The 8,629-nt window shown below is 45.9% G+C and overlaps 1 pseudogene; it reads right to left on the reverse strand.

The window, feature by feature from the left end:
* Positions 1-1,938: 1,938 nt before the first annotated feature.
* On the reverse strand, positions 1,939-4,050 carry LOC119341289 (annotated as a pseudogene).
* Between the last annotated feature and the right edge of the window lie 4,579 nt (positions 4,051-8,629).

The raw sequence follows: 8,629 nt of genomic DNA on the forward strand, positions 1-8,629 counted from the left end.
GCTTGAGCTTGTCGATGACAATCGGAAAGTCTTCGTGCACGTGCCCCGGAGGATTAGCGCCCTGGAGACGCACTCGTTGTCAGCGAACCCTTGAATAGATCTAAAGCATCTGACACCAAATCTCGCCACATGACGAGAAACCGTAATCTCACTTCCCCAAGGAGAAAACCCTAATCTACTCTGGGCGAACTCATGGAGGATTGGAGCCTGGAAGACAAACTCGAAGAAGAAACACCGCCATTCGCCCCCAACCTAAAACACTAACCCGACATGGGGCACCAGGATGCCCCACACCACCACTGGCCGCCAGAGTGATAGACAGATGGTAGGGGAATCGGCGGGCTCGCTGGTGAAGCTTAGAAAAGAGAATTTACCCTAGCAGCCAAGTTATAGGGCAGAGAAAGAGAAACACTAATAGAGATTGTGGTGCGTACGATGATAGTTTGATGAACCTGTATAATTCGAACCACCTAACTGATACTAAAGATCCATTAATGTTATGGAACCATTAAGCTTGTCTTAAAACAGTTTATTTAGGTTGTCTTAAGCTTAGTAACATATTTCTAAAACATTGTAGTATGTTTCTTCCAAAATTTAGAAGGAGGCTAAAAACTTAGTGTAATTAAGTTCCCCTGCATGACTTACACTGTGTTTTTTTTTAAATTATGTAGTGTCAACCTTCACACGTGTTGTTGACGCAGTGCTGAGCCCGACAATTTCGCGGGAGGTGCAATGCAGCAAACGGTCAAGAAATTGCGATGTGTTGAACAGAAGCCGTGTTTTCATTTGCACGAGGGTAAAGGCTTAACGTGATCACTGCTTCTATATTGTTTTATATATGCTGGGAAGAAGAGTTGGCGCAATTTCAGGGGACTCGATACTTTATACCTGCCTTAGAGGGAGATGGAATGAGACCCGTGGTAAAGGGGATGGAATACACTGCCACACCCACAAATGCACAAGTTCATTGTAGAGCTTCTCTTTGAAGAGTATCACACAAAGAAACATTGGTTGACTTTCCTTATTTACCTACTAAATAAATTCCAAAAAAAGAAAATAGGACGTGAAGAAAAAGAATAGTTATCCCATTGTCAACTAGAAAATGCTTACGTGTAATGCACAGTGATATTTGGTACAATATTAATTGCACATCATATTAGGTAGGATAGTAATTGCAAGTTACTTATGTGATACTGCTAAATTTGAGATGACTCGTTACTGTCTTTTTTACACTGATGTAGATATAGAATAACCATAACTTTTTCGAATATGAAAACTTGAATATAGACGGACCATAAGTCCCTTCGCTAACCGATAGGGCAGAACACTTGAATACTAATAGGTTGCCGTCATTAATTGACAATTAGTGATGAGTCCAAGATTGTAATAGGTAATTGTGTATTGTTTCCTTCGTCCATAGAACTTATGTGTCCACCAATCTTCTTTCAGAGGCAGATCTGGCCACCATCTCTGCCGCATGGAACGTCTTCTCTCTGGTGCCATCAATATGATGCTCTTCCAGCTGTGCATTTTGATTGTTACTAAGGCTCGACTAGTAGGATTTCTTTTATCTTACTCATATATGTTATAATGATGTTTATTATTGACATTATTTTAATTGTGGCATGTCGGACATGTGGTTGTTAACATCCTCCACCTAAAGGTACTCAAAAATAATTGCTTTTGATGGTTTTAGTTGTAATGAAGGGATCTTTTTAGATGTATGTTGTTACTGCTACTGTATGAAGTTGCTAGTCTATATACGAATATCAATAGAGTCATTTCACATAGGGAACGGTGAATGACAACACGTTTTATTGAATTGTGATAAATAATAAGCCAGCAGGTAATATAGTATTCGAGAAGCAGATACATATTGGAACAAGCATATACTAGTAATTAAACCCATACAAGGGAATAATTAGTTAAGATCTACCCTTACTTAGGGTGAAGATCAATATAATCACTTGGACCATAGACCTCAAATAACTCAGCAAAAATTCCATTCTTCCTTCTTGGGTTGCATCCCATGTCCCGACATAGGTTATCTTTGTACCAGTTATTCAAAAGTCCAATGCAGAATGCATGGAATCCGCCATGAGAGTACCGCTTTATGAACTTCTCCCATTCTAGGACATCCCTATGCATTGCTTTAATACTCGGTAACCTAAATCCACCATCCATGAAATGTGCTAGCCACTTGGCCCGTAGTTCTGAGGTGTGGAGATTTGCATAGCTCTCTGAATATCCGATGACTGCGAGTTGTGGAATGTTGGGATGTACACAATCCCTGTGAGAAAATGTATACCAAATAAATTAGAAACTTTTCAGAGATACTTGAAGTAAATAAAATAATGAAAATCGGTGATGACCTATACAGTGATAGAGTCATGGATGTTGAGCCACTCAAAATACTCTGGAAGTATTCGATGTGAACATGCTCTTGATATTTTGGTCGCCATTGAATCCTGTTCCGAAGATAACTATGTCACTCTTTACCAACGTAGATTCACCTTCAACCAGCACACCTTCTTTGCAAAAGCTGAAGGTCTTTGACTTCTCAACCAAGATGCTGCCTTCCTCTAGATTCTTATAATGATCCTTGGGTGCAAGTTCAACCCAGCATCCCACCATCCCCTCAAAAAAACTATGGTCGGGAACCATGTCATGCTTCTTCATTGTAATGGAGTAGTAGCTCTCTGCGAACTTCGAAAACATCAACTTCTACTCATACACAAAACGAGGATAGACTTGTTAGTTGTTAGTCTAAAATACAAACATTTACACTTTTAATAATATTAATGTTGTAACTTGTATAAATAAAGGCAAAATGTTGCAGTACCAATGGAGTCAAGATGGTAGCTAACAAGCTAAGGAGGAGGCCTTCGCCAGGCTTATGAATAAGGAGTTCACCGAACCGAGTTAAATATAATTTTGATATGTCGATACCCCAAGCATAGAAGTCCGGTAAGACCCATTGCTTGGTTCGGACAACCATTGTGCATGGTTTCTCCGTACCTAAAAAAAATAAGTCATGCAAATATTATATTAGTGAGGTTTCATTTTTTATGCAGCACACTATAAAATGAATACCATATAAGCATTATATATAGACAAGGCACACATAAATTTCTTAATTGGAATGATGAAGACAAATGGATATAATAATGCTTTGGTTAACACACTCTAAATCGGATATATTATCCTTTGTGTGAGCGAAATAAAGCTATGTTTAAAATGAAGCGTTGCATATTTGTACCATTCAAGCTTGCACATTCATTAGCGATGTCAAGGGCCGAATGTCCATAGCCAATAACAGTCACACGCTTGCCCTTGACCATCTCCTTAGCTTTCTGACTACCCATTTTGGAATAGTCCATGGAGTGGATCACTTTTCCATCAAATGCTTCCGGGCCTTTTCCAGGAGGCAATTTAGGTATGTTGGGAACATTGCTGAACCTTCCAATACAAAGGATCACAAAGTCTGCCATGTGTACCTAGAGAAAGGAAATGAAAATTTACGAACAATCCCGTATGTGAAATTTTTTAACTAGGAGCGGAATTTCTAGCAGTGCTAGCTAGTTCTTTAGTCTTTACCTGCACCTGACCCTGGGCGTCGGCCACCGTGAGGCGCCACTTGCCATTGCCAGAGCCGAATGCGTCAGCGCAGCCAGCCCACTCGTCCCACGCCGCCACCTCCTCCTCGGCGACACCGAGGTACTCCATCCCGGCAACGCGGTGCCCGAATCGGATGCATTCGAGCACCCCGAAGCGGCGCGCGTAGGCGTTGAGGTAGGCGGCGACCTGGCGGTTGTTCGGGAACTCCTCCGTGACGGAATCCGGCCACGGGAAGTCCGTGTACTGGTACATGGTCCGCTCGGTCTGGAGCCTGGTGCAGTCCGGGGTGTGCGCCCACACGCCGCCAACGACGGTGTCCGCCTCGAATACCACCGGCCGGCACCCGCGCTCCAGCAGGTGCTTGCACGCCGCCAGCCCACTGACGCCAGCGCCGATGATGGCCACGCTCTTGTTCTCCATGCCCATGCCCATGCTTGTGTTATCCATCAATCAGCCGATTTGTGTCTATATATAGCTGCTTGGCGATGAGAGAGAGAGAGCAAGATAGAATTATCCCTTCCAAATCCAAACAAGAAAAATATTAATTACAGATTATTCAACTGCTGCTACTGTATGTGTCGCCGTCGTTGTGCTCGGCATTCATGTGGCGACATGGAGCCAAAATTTTCTCCACGTTTAAGGAATGCCACGACACTCGCATGACATTGACGGATGTTCCGGCTAAAATCTGGGCCAGCTTCATGGCTACCAGCACAAGTGGTTCCTTAACTAGAAAAAATAATTTCTTTTGTCGACGGCGCCGAAGACTGGGTGGCTGCTCGTGTATTTGCAAGTAAAGTCACCAGTCAGTCTTCTGGTACAGTAGTAATTCTACTCGTGCGTGTTTGGTTGTATCGGCAATGTGGCTTTCTTCATGGGCCTCCTCGGGTACTATTTCTACGTAACTTCTCGTGTTTTTCTAACGAGATGCAGGGGGGCCTCCTCGGGTACACAAGCCCATGGCCCAGGTAGTCAGCAAGATATAGTCACGTCCATGTTCTGCAAAACAATGGGCACGTCTAGGTAGACACGCTGCACGCATGGACGCTCCGCTCAAAAGGAAAAAAAGGCTATGATCCCGGCTACGTGATGACGCCTACGAACTCCGATCTCCAAGCGCTGGAGGACTGTGTGAGAAATAGCTGGAAGCGCTTGCGTTATGCAGGGGCGCGTTGCGTGTATATAAGGAGGCCTAGGCCGGCGGCTTACAAGGAATTAGGTTAGGTTAGGTGTGGATTGATCTTCAAGCTAACTATAGGATCATATCTCAACAATCTAACCTATCCTAATAATACAACACACGTACACCACGCCCTAAGCTACCACGGCTCATAACATTGCCGTGACATACATTACAATGTTTAACACTCCCCCTCAATCACAACTGTCTAAGTTGAGATTGCGTCTGAAAACCTCCAGCTGCCGCAGCGATAGTGGCTTAGTGAAGCCGTCCGCTACTTGATCACAGTAGGAACAAACCGAATATTCAAGAGCTTGTTTGCAACCCGTTCACGGACAAAATGATAATCAATTTCGATGTGCTTTGTCCTAGCATGAAAAACAGGGTTAGAAGAAAGTTAGGTAGCATCAAGATTGTCACACCAAAGTGATGCCGCAGGTGGTTGACGAATGCCCAATTCTGTTAACAGATTTTGTACCCAAATAATCTCAGCAGTGGCATTTGCTAAGGCCTTATACTCAGCTTCAGTACTCGACCTGGACATTGTAGCTTGCTTACGTGCACTCCAAGAGATCAAGTTACCACCAAAAAAGACTGCAAATCCCCTAGTGGACCTTCGATCATCAGGACACCCTGCCCAGTCTGCATCTGAAAAGGCACTGACAAGCGTAGAATCAGACTTATCAAGCTTGAGACCATGACTCTTGGTTGCCTGGAGGTATCTAAGAATTCTTTTTACCGCTGTCCAATGGGTACTTGTAAGAGCATGCAAGAACTGACAAACTTTGTTGACTGAGAAACAAATATCTGGTCTGGTTAAAGTCAAGTATTGCAAAGCTCCTACCACACTCCTGTACCTGGTGGAGTCCTCAGCTCCAAGCTTCACACCATCATAAAGAGACAATTTTTCTAAGGTAGATAACAGAGTTGGAGAGGGTTTGCAGCCTTTCATGCCCACTCGCTCAAGGATATCCTGTAAAAAATCATGAATTTGAAAAAATGGAAAATGAAAAACAAATAAAACATAAATGTTCAATGTGTATTTAAAAATTGTTTAGCGTGTATTAGAAAAATTTTCAACCTATGTACTAAAAATGGTAAACAGGCACAAAAAGTTTACATGCATTTGATAAACTAAAAACAAAAAAGAAAAACCAAAAATAGAAAACCGATAAAAACCACTAGAGAAAAACACAAAACATAAGAAGAAAAAGAGAAGAAAACCCAGCCAGAAGGTTCCTACAACAACCCCAGCTCTCACATGGAAGGTCCCTAAAACCGCTTAAATAGGTTGGCCTAGTCACCAAACCCTATAGGCAGGAAATCTACCCATCTCACAGTAAGTGAAACATAACTCCCATGAAAAAACCGCCTCGTCTCTAGAAATCATAGACATCAGCCACCTCTTCATCAGCTCCCCGTCAGTAGGACCACGGGTCCGCTCCTCCTTCGCCTCCTACACCGGTGAGGAGGGGGGGTGGAGACTCCGGGATATGTGTTACAACGATGTAGTTAGGTCCTTTATGTTAGAGTTCCACTCCCTGACTATGGTGTCGCTGATGGTCGTGCAGATCAAGAATAAGGTTTCGTGGACTCAAGTTCCACCTCATCAATGTCGTAGACAAGGACGTGGAATGTGTGGTCATTGCTCTTATGGCGTGAAGGATCTGGTTGTGTCTTCCTGTTATGCAGGTGGTCTTCAAAGATATCATTCGATAAAGTAGAGTGGGAGGTGCTTCATGGCTTGGTCTTCTGGCTCCTCTTCCATATTGCACCCACATATAACCTTCCTTTTCAAGAGAGAGCCTCAAATTCAACTAAGTGCAAGAATTTCATCAATAGAGATTGTGCCGCTAGTGGGTGTGGTTGTACTAGTTGTCCCGTGTTTCCGGAGCAACTACCGCCCCAGGAGTGATTCCCTGAGTCAGGAAGTGTCCCAGATGGTGGTAGTGTAGTTGTACCATTGCTTATCTCCCGCGAGCAATTGTACTGGACCTTGGTCTGCTTGTACTGCTCCTATGTTATTTGCACTATAACGGTGGGATTTGGGGGGCCTTATATAAGAGGTGGCTCTTCCACCTCTCCACTTACCTCTTGCCATTCTCTTTCCTCCATTGATGTCCTAAGAGCTTTCTTGCCCACTGAGGGAGTCCCGAACTAGGGGGTGTCCGGATAGCCGAACTACCATCATCGGCCGGACTCCAAGACTATGAAGATACAAGATTGAAGACTTCGTCCCGTGTCCGGATGGGACTTTCCTTGGCGTGGAAGGCAAGCTTGGCGATACGGATATGTAGATCTCCTACCTTTGTAACCGACTCTGTGTAACCCTAGCCCTCTCCGGTGTCTATATAAACCGGATGGCTTTAGTCCATAGGACGAACAACAATCATACCATAGGCTAGCTTCTAGGGTTTAGCCTCCTTGATCTCGTGGTAGATCTACTCTTATAACCCACATCATCAATATTAATCAAGCAGGACGTAGGGTTTTACCTCCATCAAGAGGGCCCGAACCTGGGTACAAACATCGTGTCCCTCGTCTCCTGTTACCATCCGCCTAGACGCACAGTCCGGGACCCCCTACCCGAGATCCGCCGGTTTTGACACCGACATTGGTGCTTTCACTGAGAGTTCCTCTGTGTCGTCACCGATAGGCTCGATGGCTTCTTCGATCATCAACGACGATGCAGTCCAGGGTGAGACCTTCCTCCCCGGATAGATCTTCGTATTCGGCGGCTTCGCACTGCGGGCCAATTCGCTTGGCCAGCTGGAGCAGATCGAAGGCTACGCCCCTGGCCGTCAGGTCAGATTTGGAAGTTTGAACTTCACGGCTGACATCCGCGGGGACTTGATCCTCGACAGATTCGAGCCACAGCCGAGCGTGCCGTACTGTCATGATGGGCATGATTTAGCTCTGCAGCCGGACAGTACCCTGGAGGCCGCACTCGAACCCGCTCCGATCTTCGACTCGGAGCCGGCTGCGCAGACCAAGGATGGATGGCTAGACACCACCTCGGGGGCTGCAACCTCTAGGGCGATAGAGCCGAACACCGATTTTGTCCCCCATGAAGCTCGTGACTCCGAGGTGCCAGACTCCTTGCCGGACTCCGGACCTCCCGCGCCCCCTCCAGTCGAATCCGATTGGGCGCCGATCATGGAGTTCACCGCGGCGGACATCTTTCAACACTCACCTTTTGGCGACATCTTGAGTTCGCTAAAGTACCTCTCGTTATCAGGAGAGGCCTGGCCGGACTGCGGCCAGGACGGTTGGGATGCGGACGACGAAGAAATTCAGAGCCCACCCACCACCCACTTGGTAGCCACTGTCGACGATCTAACCGACATGCTAGATTACGACTCTGAGGACATCAACGGTATGGACGACGATCCCGGAGACGGCCAAGAACCAGCGCCCACTGGGCACTGTGAAGCCACCCCATCCCACAACGTATGCATGGTGGACACACCAAAAGGAAGTGACAATGAGGAAAAACGGGACGTGGCGAAGGACAACTCCCCCAATAGACAAACAAAGCGGCGACGCAAGCGCCGCCCGAAGACTGGCATCGACAAAAATGGTACCCATATGGACCCGGCCCTAGAGCAGGGCGAAGCAGTGGACGACGCACACGTCAACAAGCAGCCAGCCGGACATGAACCGGACAAGCAACCCATCCCCGGCGAAGATGATCTCACATCACCAGAGCATATGAATCTCCATAACAGGCTCGTCGCCACTGCAAGAAGTTTGAAGAAGCAAAAGCGGAAGCTCAAAACAGCGGAAGACACACTCAGAATAAGATGGAGCAAAGTACTCAACAACGCAGAT

The sequence above is a fragment of the Triticum dicoccoides genome, chromosome 7B (genome assembly GCF_002162155.2).
Source record: "Triticum dicoccoides isolate Atlit2015 ecotype Zavitan chromosome 7B, WEW_v2.0, whole genome shotgun sequence".
In the NCBI taxonomy this organism is placed as follows: domain Eukaryota; kingdom Viridiplantae; phylum Streptophyta; class Magnoliopsida; order Poales; family Poaceae; genus Triticum; species Triticum dicoccoides.